This window comes from Styela clava, chromosome 3, assembly GCF_964204865.1.
Source record: "Styela clava chromosome 3, kaStyClav1.hap1.2, whole genome shotgun sequence".
Classification (NCBI taxonomy): Eukaryota; Metazoa; Chordata; class Ascidiacea; order Stolidobranchia; family Styelidae; genus Styela; species Styela clava.
In genome coordinates this window covers 22,528,911-22,542,898 of record NC_135252.1, presented here as the reverse complement: position 1 = coordinate 22,542,898, position 13,988 = coordinate 22,528,911, and the positions used below count along the sequence as shown (strand labels likewise).

The window sequence follows — 13,988 nt, the reverse complement described above, 5'->3', positions numbered from 1 at the left end:
TCAACTCCCAAATCAGCAGCTAAGTCTGCTGGTATTCTGATGAAATTTTTTTTAAATAAGAATGACTTTTCAAATCAAAGGTTTTTTTTCATAGCTAACCAAACTCGGGTGGCTGATGACAAATTTCTATTCACTTTCTCACAAGCTTCTTTCAATATTATTTGTCCTTTTTTCTTTGTGACAAATTTCATGATGTAATGAGTAAATATATTGTTGTCAACCATTTCACCTGAATTAAAGTACAGATTTCAGTTGCACGTATTTGAAAAAAAATTAGCTATATTTGACAATAAAAATTTAGTCAGAAAATACAGCTTATTTTTTTAAATAAACATATTTTTATTTTACCAATACTCAGGGATTTCCCGATACCTATCTTTCTCAGGTCGTTTCACTCGAGTAGATCGGTATTTGAGTATACAAGAATGCTAATGCAATAATATTGATTACTGATTACTTTTGAATTCCGTAATCTAAAAGGTACGTCCTGAGAAACCAGCTTCACAGTTTGATTGCCTTTCAAGAAAGTCCGCATTGCAACGTGCTTGACAATGACGTCACAGCGCTTGATCAACATGTAGTGACAATTCAACAACACAACGAATTTTCTATTGTAGATGCTTTATTACGTATTATAATGGAATGACAAATGTTTAAAATGTGCATTTATATGAACGTTCAACAAACAGATAATTAAGTATGTTTCATCATCACTCAATGAATCAATTGAAGCAGTAGATAACTGTATCAATAAACTTTTGTTCTGAATTAGGTCTACTTATATATCTACTTATATATTTTATTTTTCTTTGCGTGTAATACCGGGATGATGTAGCAAAATTAACACTATTATTGGTGATTTCATATCTTAGACTTGTCGCACACCAACACGAAAGCAGTTTTTAGCTTACACAAAGATAATTCAACTATGAACTATGCTTGTCAGAGGAAGTTTGACTTTGATCTGAGGATACTTTTATAGCAAGATTGCTAAATCAAAAAGTTCAATACAAAAAATGACTTTAATCTTTTATCCACATTACTATAGCTTTAGGTCAAATTAATTGATTTTTTTAAACAGTAATTTAAACTTTATTACTGTATAGCTTGCGCAACCAAGCTTTCTTTGCTGACAAACAATATCCAGAGTTGTCTGCGTCTAATTCTTCTTCCTGACAAACAAAGTAACTGCTGCAAATATATTTAAAGCCCTCTATTGTTTGCATAAATGTCACCTCACATTGTAACGCATATACCGTGTTTGTTTATTTCAGTAATGTGATTAGCAGGTATGATTTGTAAGGCAATGTTACAAATCGTTATATATATATATATATTAAGTTGCTTAAATTAAACAGTCAAACGATGAAGCCTATTGATTTAATTTCTCTCGAAAACAACTGGCACTTTGGTGGCTATAAAATATGCATCAATGAATAAATTTGAAATCCCACTTTCATGTTCAATACAAGATCAGCTATCAAGACACACATTTTTATTTCTAATAATTAGTAAAGGATTATCATATTATTTTCAAACGTATGATTAAGTTATGAGGATATAGATCTTTATTTCTTCCAAGTGCCGAAGAAATATGATAATATTTAGTAAATTCTGAGTAAATTCTTAGTATGTTAATAGGCTACAAATACAGACACAAAATTTTAAAAATGTTCAAATTCCACAAAAAGCGGAGACGTTGGGATTCGTCAATGTGCTTATAATTTGTATAATTTGTAAAAAATAACAATTCTCACAATATATTATAAATTATATTTTGAATCCTTAAAGAAATTTTTTTTATAAAAAATGTGGGCATTGTAAAAAACCAAGCAATGTAATGCATTATGCCTAATAAACTCGGGACTTTTTATCCACTGATTTGCCATGACTTATAAAATTAAAGACCCCAATTTATGATCTCTACAAATAAAAGTAAATATTATCATAGCACAATAAAATAGAACACAAATTATTGACAGAAATTTATAATAGGTTTAATACACTTAAGATTACCAATACATTCATAATATATCGTATATTTAATAGTTCTCGTGGATTAATTGAAGATGTACATTATTCAAACCGGTATTTACATCTATTTCCACTCTTTGGGCCGTAAAGATTTGAAATAACTGAATAAATATTCAGTCCTTTTTCTCCATACTCTCCAACAAATCTGTCCCACCAGATATTTTGGAAAGCACGGGAAGACAGAAAGATTTCAACTCTTCTTTCTTTGATTCGAAGAACTTTTTCAAAGTGTTCTAAAAAAAGACAAATAAATGTTTGATGAGTTTAAGCAAAGGCATTTTACATCCTAAAATCTTCTGCATTGTCTGCATTAAGTTACTTTAACTTTCAAGTAAAATACTTCATATGAAATAGAACATTATGAAAAACTTCGTTCGGTTCAGTAAGCGTTAAAAAAACGGAAAAATATCAATTTTTGAGATTACCAGATATTACCGAGTTAACGCATTATAATTATAATACATATGAATACCTTGTTGTTATCAATCCAGGCTAGTATTTCAAGACATTTATCAACAACTCTTGACTGTTCCTTCACTGCGATATCACCACAATTTTCAGGCTTTTCTATGTAATGCTTGATTGCGTACGTGTAGTTTTCTAGCATGTTTCTGGCTTCACTTTGTTCTTTCCATAACGCATCTTCACGTCTGTAGCGTTCTGCCTCAGCAATCTTTTAAATATTAAAAACAATCAGGCTATAGATTGAATAGTTCGAAATGAGATTTGAAATTTTGGAAAATCTGGACACCATCGCATTAATGAATTGCCGTTTCAAAATCGAGATGATTTGACCAGTAAAAATTATTCAAGATTTATTCAACTTCTCCAAACAACGAAATATTTTTCAAGAAGGTAATAATGGTCTTTTGAATTTAACGAACTTGTTTTGAAATAGCTGTAAATTCATGCATGAGAATGACCTATATATTTCATCTTTCTGTCCGTTTCCATTTTATTATTACCATATGAGTTGTGAATGTACATTTTCGCGAATTAGTTTAAAATGTAGACGCTTTGAATTACCATTCTCGAAATTTCTTCTTTGCTTAATCGTCCTCTATCGCTGGAGATGATAATTTGCTTGAATTTTCCTGTAGCTCTATCACGTCCACTGACATTCAAAATGCCATTAGCATCAATATCAAAGCAAATATCAAACTTGGGAACTCCTCTCGGTGCGGGAAGTATTCCATCGATTTCAAAACTATCCAAAAGGTTGTTGTCTTTTGTCGCTGCGCGCTCACCTTCAAATACCTTTATTTTATTTAACAAGGTGTCAGTTTTCGGACGATTAAAAAGCGAACAATGGATTTTCCTAAATATTGTTAATGAACAGTAGTCTGCTTTTTATTGCGTTGGCTTTATGGATGTAGTAACTCCAAACTTTAAATTTTAGACTTTAGAAATAATAAAACAACTTTACTGACAAAAGTAACAGTGATATGGCATGACATACATCCGAATCGATTTTGTCTTGAGTAAGTGGATAAAATTGTTACCAGAATTAATTGTCACCTCCATTTTATACTACAGTTTAATTGAAATCCCAGTGCATTTCCTACCGACACTTACTTTGATCAATACCGAGCTCTGATTGTCTACTGTAGTCGTATAATTTTCCGTGTTTCGAAACGGTATGTTTGTATTTCTTTCAACAATGACTGACATATCGCATCCACCCACTTCAACACCAAGTGATAGAGGTGCAACATCATGAAGTTGAAATTCCTTTATCTGCGTGAAGCAAATAAAAAGTCAAAGTGGATATTCTACATTAATGTCAAATGGAATATAACACGAGGAAAACACACAAAGAAATTATATTTCTGCTTCTTGGTCTGAATGTTTTAACCAGAAAGAGTCTTTCATTTTCATATGTAACAATAAATGGTCATATCACTTGAGAATTCCACAGTCATGTAAAAATTTGTTTTACCCCTCAGTGTAATTTCTCATAAATTTATTGAGCGAGAAACATAAAAACAATAGGAATGAATTATTATTAACTACCGTATCACCTAAAGCAAGGAATAAAAAGTTTATCCCGACTTAGCATTGTTTTTATTTCAACATTTAACAAAAATGAATTCTGTTGGCTTGGCGCATGAGGTAATATTACTATCCCATTTCGCCTTTAAAATATGAGAAATTAAGATGTATTTACCGGAGACGATTCGTTGTTCGACAGATTAGCAGCGTGTGCAGCGGCACCATATGCAACAGCTTCGTCAGGATTGATAGTTCTACAAAGATCTTTTCCTCTGAAGAAATTCTCCAATAATTCTCGGATCTTTGGAATGCGAGTTGAACCACCAACAAGAACAACATCCTCAATCTAAATAATTTTGTTGGAAATTATTTTAATGTGTTCGGCGAAATATGTTTTAATTTTAAAAATATTGCAATAATAAAAAGTCTGAATTCTGAATTCTGAGTATCAACTTTCTTTACCTTGGCTCAGGACATATATATATTTATTTATTTATCCATTAATTGAAAAAAGTATCATTATGTGTTTTGAAGTCTTTTGCTTAGATTCGATTATCAAAAGGTTGTCTAATTGTTTGGAACAAAACAATGATTGTTAAAAAGTTCACTTATTTCAAACACAATATCATGAAATTAATCATAGAAATTTCCCAGATAGTAAAGTAACGTTTTTAGAGGATCGAAAATCGGGTAACACTTCGTAATCGGTGACCCTATTCTCACTATACCAAATTCAAACCCTTGTTTTCAAAACTTGGTGTCTGTGATTATTGAATGTCGAATATTCATTCACGCAATTGCACACAATTAACACATCTTTCGAGCTATTGAGTTGTGAAAGACAGTTAAAACAATTTAAAAATTCCCTTTACCTCGTCCTTTGACATTTTTGCGTCTTCCAATGCTTGTGCGACAGTCTCAATTGTCTTTGTAAACAAGTCCTGATTTAGAGTGTCAAATCTAGCGCGAGAAATCGATCTGCGAAAATCAATTCCTCCATGAAGAGAATCTATCTGTACCCTGAAAATACAGACATGCATTTGGTAAACCACGGAAGTTGATTACCTTTAAATCAGATTGAATTTCATTTCTATGCACTGCTTGAAATATGTGTTATGTATTTAAATGGCGTATATGCATTTTAACGCGTATAGGTAAATGTTATCAACATCGGAAACTTACTTTGCCTGAGTTGAGACAGATAGCTTTCTTTTTGCAGCCTCACACTGAACTCTCAGTCTGTTCAAGGCTCTTCTGTCCACTGAAACATCTACGTCATGTTGACGTTTGAATTCCTCAACAAAGTGATCAACCATTCGGTTATCGAAGTCTTCACCTATGTATTCGTTTAAAAAATTATTTTCATGCTCTTATTAATAAATAGTAATATTTTTAGTTGGTATCGTTTTTCTAGATCTTAGCATAAACAAATTTAAAGACAACTTTCGTAGTTACGCTATTCTTATTTTAGTACCATTTGTGAAATTCGGGTAAAATCCACTGTAATTTGGTAAGTATTTTTGATTGATACGCATACAAAAATGCTGAACGTTGAATGAGATAAGGTCTCGCAAACGCCTATGTAACAGGATTGAACTAGAAATACTTAAAAGGCAATTATTATTGACTCATATTTGAGTAAAACAATACAAAGTTAAATCTGACTAACTTTATCAAAAAAGCAAAACAAGATTCCGCGTACTTTTACTTTGCGCATACTAATTTGTTTATTCATATTCTGATATAATTTTAATGTCGTTGCTCCTACCTCCCAAGTGCGTATCACCACCAGTTGCCTGAACTTCAAATATACTCTCTTGAATTTTAACAACCGTGACGTCAAATGTTCCCCCTCCAAGGTCGAATATTAGAACATTCCGCTCCCTTTCATTCTGTCAAAACGGTGCATATTTGTATAGATAAGTAATTAGGGGTGTAATTAGCTATTTATTTATTAAAGCATATTATATAATTAAATATCACATTGCCCTTAGTTCTCATTGCCTTTTCCAAACAATTCTTTGCTATAAACTATGCGTCTAATAAAACCAACCTAAGCGATTTTGTTGGGATATATTCTCTATTTATTTACCGCAATATTTTGTCACCCAGTCTAATATAACTAACAATACCGGTATATATTCAATTCTGAAGGCTATGCTCATCCTGGCATTGTGGAACTCGCTTTTATTTTGACGTTTAAAGAATCCTTGAAATTTCAAAACAAGAACAGGAAATTATTACTAACCATACGATCTAATCCATACGCCACCGCAGCAGCAGTGGGTTCGTTGATCATCCCAATAACATTGAGGCCGGCAATTTTTCCCGCATCTTTTGTTGCTCTGCGTTGAGCGTCATTGAAATAAGCAGGTACAGTAATGACAGCATCAGTGATTTTTACGCCACGGTAGTTTTCAGCAGTCTTTTTCATTTCTTCCAGAACCATTGCGCTGATTTGCTCTGGGTAATATACTTTTCGTTCGTAGCAATGAACAACCTAAAAAGATATCATAACAACTTCAAACAGTGATTTTTTTAAGAAAATAAGCAGAAGCTTAAATAAAATAGACTGATCCCTTTGTGGAGTTACGGGTGACCACGAAAATGCCATGTAGCATAGTAATTACGCTATGTAAATACCGATGAGCTGATACTCAAAGCAGTTCAACTATGAAATAGAGAATTCTGCAGAAACCTAACCTTGGAAAATTTGGTGTGGAGAAACAAGTATATTTCTTTTTGTTTCATGGGATAACTGACTGGATCAACTGATTACAAATACACAAAATAAACTATGGTATGTAGAAGTTTCGATTGTATGAAATAATAACATTTTCTTTGTCCAAATTTCGGACTAATAATTTACATGCTACGTGTTATTTGAATGTGGTATTGAAAATATATATTAGTAAGGCTCAACTATGTATTATGAGAGTCTGATTTCCACGTTAATTTTTAGGGATGTATAACGCGATTGGGGGTATTTGACCGTTATTCCTTAAAAAACGCATGTTTTTCACAAAATATATTAAAAGGAAGAAATATACAAACCGGTATTTTGGGTTTATTTCCATCATTCAGAATTACGAATCCCCATAGTTTCTTATCTTCTTGCATGTTCTTCCAATTAAACGTTTGATTTCTATGAAAATTTATGTTGTTGTTACATGGAGGTCAAAATTAAGGAATAATCAGTTTTATAGACATGGCCATAAAAGAATGCTTATTTTAGTAATTGTTAATAATGTGTTATAAATAGTAACCTACAAGCATGGGACATACAGGTTTTAAAAAATTAACTACCCAATAAGTTGAATATGTCTTCAAGTAGATAAAGTGATATTTCATGTTCTATCTGAAAAAATATCAAATTCAAATAAAATATACTCATTAAAAATTGTCTCAATCATATTCGTGAAGAATAAACACATGATATATCTTACGAATCAGAGTGTTTTCAAAGTTACTTGGAGCCTCCTGTTTCGCCGCATCCCCAATTAGACGTTCTTCAGATGTAAATGAAACACACGAAGGTGTTAAACGGTCACCCTGTTCGTTAGGAATAATTTCCACCTTTGAAAGAAAAAAAATATGAATGAAAATAACACTTTATTGATTATCACATTATCAACGGCTTTTGGATTGTTTCAATGTATCGTGGATTGATATTTACGATGTTATAAGCATTTCCTTTTGCTTTCATTAGGCAGTGGGAAAATGAGCACTAACTTTTTGAATTAAAATAAAATATTGAGAACGTGAAGTAAGTAAAGTAAATTCTGGCTAAATTGATATTTGGTACGTGAAGGTACTATAGCGGATAAATATTGCTATATTTTTGAGATTTGATTAAATATTTAATCATTCTTACTTGAGTATTAAATTTTTTATTTCTTTATTATGAGGCAAAAACAATATCAATTTGATTGAATAACATGTGAAAATCATACAAAACTTACATGGTATAGTGATTATTTTACTCTAATGACATAGTCTTTTAAAAACGTGGCAAGGGCGTGAATGAACAAAATATTTTAAATTAAATATTAAGTTTATTCCAATTAATTGCGTAATGAAAACAGAATCAAATACCTGTCCATTCCTGAAAACTGCAACGCATGAATTCGTTGTTCCTAGATCAATCCCTATAGCAGGCATTGTTATATGTAATTTTACTTTACAAATCTAGAATATGAATAGTCGTTAACATTGGTTTGTAATAGGTTTATATCTTTATATATCTATAATACCTATTAAAGCAGTTTCAAATTTACCCCAACTGGGGTGCCTATCCTACCTATTTACAAAATTAAAAGTGTTATTTTTTTCCTACCCGAAATTTCTGAATCAAATCGCACTTTATAAATATACATAAATAGCTTTTATTGTATCTGCTTCTCGGTCATGTCTAATCTGTGTCACTTTGGTATACGATTGATCACATTGAGCAAGTGAGATGAGCCTACCAAACAAGTACCAATGACTCTACAGCTAAGTTCAAAGCCGAAGGCTGTAATGCCTATAATCTTTATTCACATGGAAGATATAACTTTCTCCAAGCCAACATTTTTTACTTTAAATCTATTTGTTACGCATAAAAATTGGTAAGTGATGCGACTGATAAACCTATCACAACAAGGTTCTTTTTAATCTTTTTTCCCGTCCAAGGTACCTATTATCCACTCAGGGTAAGAGCTTAAACCCTGAAAGTTTAAACACCTAAAACAATCGTATAAATAAATCCTTTTACACCGAGACAACAACATTAAACTAATATCTGATGCTGTGTTATAGCATGATCAAACATCACTTTACTTCACATAGCAACTTTTATAAACATCCAGTTACTCTACACACATTTCCAAACTATAGTGATTATTCGTCGTCGGGTAATAAACGACATTTCATAAATTCCATATGTTATTCGATATTTTTAACATTTTTTCGATGTTGACTAATTGGAACTCACTTTATATTGATACCGCTATTAGGCATTACGCTTATACGTCTTTCTTATACATAGCCTGAGACACATATACTATATTCCACACATAACGACAGATACCTGGACGAAAGATTTTCAATTGTTGTTAAAATATTATGTAATCCTAGGAGGAGTAAAAAGAAAATGTTAAAATGTATTTGCTAAGATAATTCAAATGATCAATATTAAGTGAGACTTATCCTCACTGGATTTCCAAGCAACCTCACGTATTTTTGACCCCGTTAACCTCTCAAATGAAGGGTGTTCACTGAGTAATTTAAGCAAAGAGTCAATCAACCCTTGCATTTACGGCGAGACTATTATTAAATTAAATTCGATTCAAAGAATATGTAGATCGAGCTTATTTGTCTTCAGCTGAATTGCTTACGAACAAAATTTACCATAGAATTTATGTTTCAAAACCGTTATTGACAGTGGGTAATCACGGAGGGTCATAATTCAAAATATTATTTTTGTGTGTCATATAGAGTTTATACTAAATCAACAATTAAAAAACAATGTCAACAAACTTGTAAAAATTAAAATAAAAGTATAACTGTAATTGAAAAAGACAGTACCAAATCTAGTACTGCTTTATATGTTTGACTATGCTAACCTTAGGATTGGATGAAGTATTATTTTTAACAAATTATATACAAGACAATTTGTTTTTTGCAAAAGTTTTTTTTACTTTACAACTGATGTTTTTGATATTTTATTATATTTTGTTTTGCACGTGAATGTCTGACTCGCAATTTTCAATTTATTCAAGATAATCTCTCTAAGTTCACAAGACAATTTCATTTTTTGTCAAGGAATATTTTAGATAATTCAAGAGTCTTGCTGCACACTAACACAATTATATTTCTGTAACGTTTCGTCCGACCAAGGTCAGACTTCGTCAGACATACATAGTTTTTGTTTTAGGGTATTGTGGTAATGTTATGAACAATTCAATTTGAACCAATTATTTTACACTCATTTTCAATTACACTCAAACCAATTTTTTAAATGAAATAATGTACATTAGATTTGGTGTGTGCAACATTTAATAGTGGAGGGTCACATAAAAATGAAGGAGTGAAACTGCGGGCCCCTATTGTTTAACACGGGCTTTCTAGGAGTTGGAAGCACAAAAATTTTGGTTATTGATCTTATGACAAACATTGTTCGCTTCGCAAAAGTTAGATTTCAGGGAATTGCAATGTCATGTGCATAAATAATAAATTTGACTCAGGTAAAGCCTTTGCAACGCAAATAGATAAAAATTACCTGACATTTCCGAAGTTGAACTTACTTAAAAAACTCGTTTTTCTTTGTGAGCCGTATTTGACCCATATAACCCTTCAGGTCGAAACATCTTTTCAAAATTATGCTACGCCACTCCCCTTTGACACCTTTTCGAATTAATATCATTTTCTCTGGAAAAAATTTTACGTATAAAAACTTTCTATAACTTAACTAAAAGCGACCAAATACCCCAGAAACAAAGTAATATGCCAAGCTACACAATAGCTTATTTTGAACAAATATTCGATGCTTGCTTTTGCCTACGCGAACGTCATAAACTTCCGTATATGACTGAATCACCTCTTGTTTGAAAATCAACCCATAACATACTTGATCGGTTATGGCGAGATGATACTTCAATTTTAATTGCTTTCATTCACGCGCAATCTATGCTGGCCAATGATGTATACACCATTGTGCGCATTGTCTATACGCGTTTCGAACGTAAAATAATAATAAGGCTTAAAATAATGCAGACGTTCAATGACTTTTAGCATACACGGATGTGTTTGTGTAACGGATGACAACGTCTGTCTCAGTAACGGTTTTATAAAGATATTTTATATCACAAAGGAAACAAAGCACACTTTTAACTACATTGCATCGCTAATGAATGAAAATAGATAATCTGAATAGTATACAGTCTTCAAGCCGAATACAGTATGTAGGATTAGGTAGGTATAAATTAAAAGAACAATTTATTTACCGAGTAAATAGAGATAAAAGGTTAAACAGTACGAGTCCATTTTAGGTACACTGGTAAAACTTACAATGAATCTTTTCTGGCCAAGCATAACGTATGACTTTAGTATTAGATATGGGCTTAGAGTTTTAGAAATTGGGTTAGTCGAATACTTGTGTTAATTTTAAGTAATACATGCCAGTTTAGAATTAATTATCTAAATATATTATTGACAATTGTTAATGTAAAACTGACTTAAACAAAGACTTGATTGTAAATTGCTATGCACAACCTTCTCAAGACTATATCATTTATGAATTTTACAGTTTGCATTTATATTAAGTGTAGAATCGAGGTCAGTTTCAAGTTGCATTGTTTAGTCTACTTCGTGGGTTATTCGGGCTGCACAACATGGTAATAGAATTGGTATAAATATAGACCCTGCTGTAATAATAGCATTGGAATATTTCGTTAATAGAAGCCAGTCAGTTGAGGTTTTACTTGGCGGGAGATATAATTCAGTTTAAAAATATCAAAGGTTTTTAATCAGTTTTTACTTTCTAGTGAACAACATTTTAAAATATTGTAAATTTCACTGTTAATTTTTGATTGCAAGTTACTATTTTATTAGACATATTATTTCATCAAGATGGTAAATATCTTCACCATACTAGTAAACATTGAAAAACTTCATCTGATTGTTTAGTTTTGTAGTTTTTGCCTATGTAATAATGCGAAAGAACAATGTGGTATAAATGAATGACAATATTGTGCAGAGTCGTAACTTTCTCGTTATCTTTAACCAAATTTGCTTAAGGCATGATTGGCATTTTGTGATTCCGCATCTTATTGCTTTGAATAAAATTTGGCAAGGAGGGGCTACAAATAATGTGAGGTTTACTCTCCTGTCCGTACATGGACCATAGATAGAAAAGTGGTGTTAATCGTTGCATATGCCTGTTGCTCCTTCAAGGCTAATATAAGTGATTTCACATTTACAGTATGTATTACGGAATATTAAGTTTGTTTGTGTATTGTTTTGTAACGACAGATGTAACGACACCTTCGACGACAAAATTTGAAACGGGATTATATTTCTGTAGCTAAGAGATTTGTACAGAAGTCAGTACTATAAAATTTTTAACACTAAAGTATCCGTTTAAAATCATCCCTTTATTCGACTATTTGCACTTTGTGAATAATACCAGCATTTTCCGTGATCTTAGACTATAGAAGAATAAAAATATTCAAATTCAAGTTGTTTAAACCAATGGAGCCCATTCACCTCAAGCTAAAAACAGTTTTGGTCATGGAACACACATGCCAGTTTTAAAGTGTATAGTACTAGGTTATACAATATATATGGTGACTTTTGGCGGTTTAAAAGTTTGGTACTCCTGTAGTAAGTGACCCAGGATGGCGAACACCGGGAAGTATAGTGTGTTTACCAGGTTAGGGTTAGGCCATCATTTTCGGTATAAATACTACGGGAGTCACTTGACTATAGTCCCCGAACTCCTAATAGAACTAAATTAAGGAAAATTGGAATAAAATTATGGCTAATCCTAACCTTGTACACACACTACGCTCCGGTGACGCCATATTGGTTCACAAACGACAGGAGTACCACAAATTTTGCTAAATGAAAGTTAAACAATTGTGAAACTGCAAAAAAAACGGAATAATAAATATTTTAAAAATGACAAAAGCAAAGCAATGAACAATTTTGATAATGACGGAACAGTAATAAGATGTAAAATGAAGAGAAAATTGTCGTCGGATTAGAATATCTTAGTTATGCAAATAGTCTTACTAGTCATATAGTCCTAATGGCAACGAAAAATGAGGTAAAGCCCAGAGATATCAAATATGACGGAATGTTTACATAATTGAGATTTAAAGCAAGATTGGAATAGAAATATCAGGTACTCCCGTAGTATGTGTACCAGGTTAGAGTTGGGCCGTAATTTTATTCCAATATTCTTTATTTTAGTTTTATTACGAGTTTGGGTCTGTCCGTGTCAACCAAGTAATTATACCCCTGCCCATAGGTTTCAGTTCTTTTACACAACTTGATGTAAAGTAGGCCAACCAAATTAGTTACCTCCATATTGGTCCAGCCAAGTGCCGCGTAGCCAAACGTATAAAAATCAGATTTTATTGCGCATCATTTATCGAATTGAACCTTTCTGTAATAGGGAACAACAAATTATGTATGTTTGTTAAATGCGTTACTGGTTACGCTTTCGACATTCTCAGGATTGCGACTGTTTACAACAAAATATCATAAAGAGCATAAAACAAGCACGGTCTCAGATAATCAGCCTACTCGCAAACACTTTTAGTAACATGATCGGGTGTGGTCTCTCTGTTAATGAATGACAAGGGATTTTAAATGTATTCAATAGCAGTATAAAACGGACAGATTGAGTACGTTTAAGCTCGATACAGTACTGTACATGTTGAAGACTGGACGCACATAGATGGTGATAGTGCAGACGATACTTTGTTCAACACTCAATAACCTTTATATTTTGAAATAGGTTAAATATATGAGCAGTATTGCAAGCAATACCAAGGCTCAAAATACCAGTCATGTATAAAGTTACCCGCAGAACAGGCGTTCGTTCAATACTGCCAATTGTAACGCTTGGATAACTTCAATTCAAGCATGTCAGAACATTAGATGGGCTCAACAAAGAGGAAGTATTGAGGGACAATTTTCAAGATAAAATACGGCTTGAATACATTCAATTTGTCTAATTAATAGATTACTGCAGAATTGAACGGCTATTGCGAAGGCTCGATAATTGAAAAAAGATAAACTAAATAAAATAAGATTTGCAGTTTCAACTATTGCAGTGACTAGAACGACAACTTTAGTTACTCGTATATATAAGCGTGTACTATGTGTTAGCATTTGAACTTTGGGTCATGGTTGTAACTTGAAGGAGGGATTTTAGTTTAGAGGAAGCGTTTTGTATAACAGTCTAATGTTAAAAG

At 32.2% G+C, this 13,988-nt stretch overlaps 1 pseudogene across 1 annotated transcript; it reads right to left on the bottom strand.

The window, feature by feature from the left end:
* Window positions 1–668: 668 nt before the first annotated feature.
* LOC144420963 (heat shock 70 kDa protein 1A-like) lies at window positions 669–8,210 on the bottom strand (annotated as a pseudogene). The gene is made up of 12 exons (XR_013474805.1): window positions 8,122–8,210; window positions 7,473–7,602; window positions 7,081–7,171; window positions 6,275–6,526; window positions 5,795–5,918; window positions 5,209–5,362; window positions 4,899–5,046; window positions 4,202–4,372; window positions 3,610–3,771; window positions 3,061–3,291; window positions 2,507–2,707; window positions 669–2,267 (listed from the first exon to the last, which is right to left on the bottom strand). The product of XR_013474805.1 is annotated as a heat shock 70 kDa protein 1A-like (transcript).
* Between the last annotated feature and the right edge of the window lie 5,778 nt (window positions 8,211–13,988).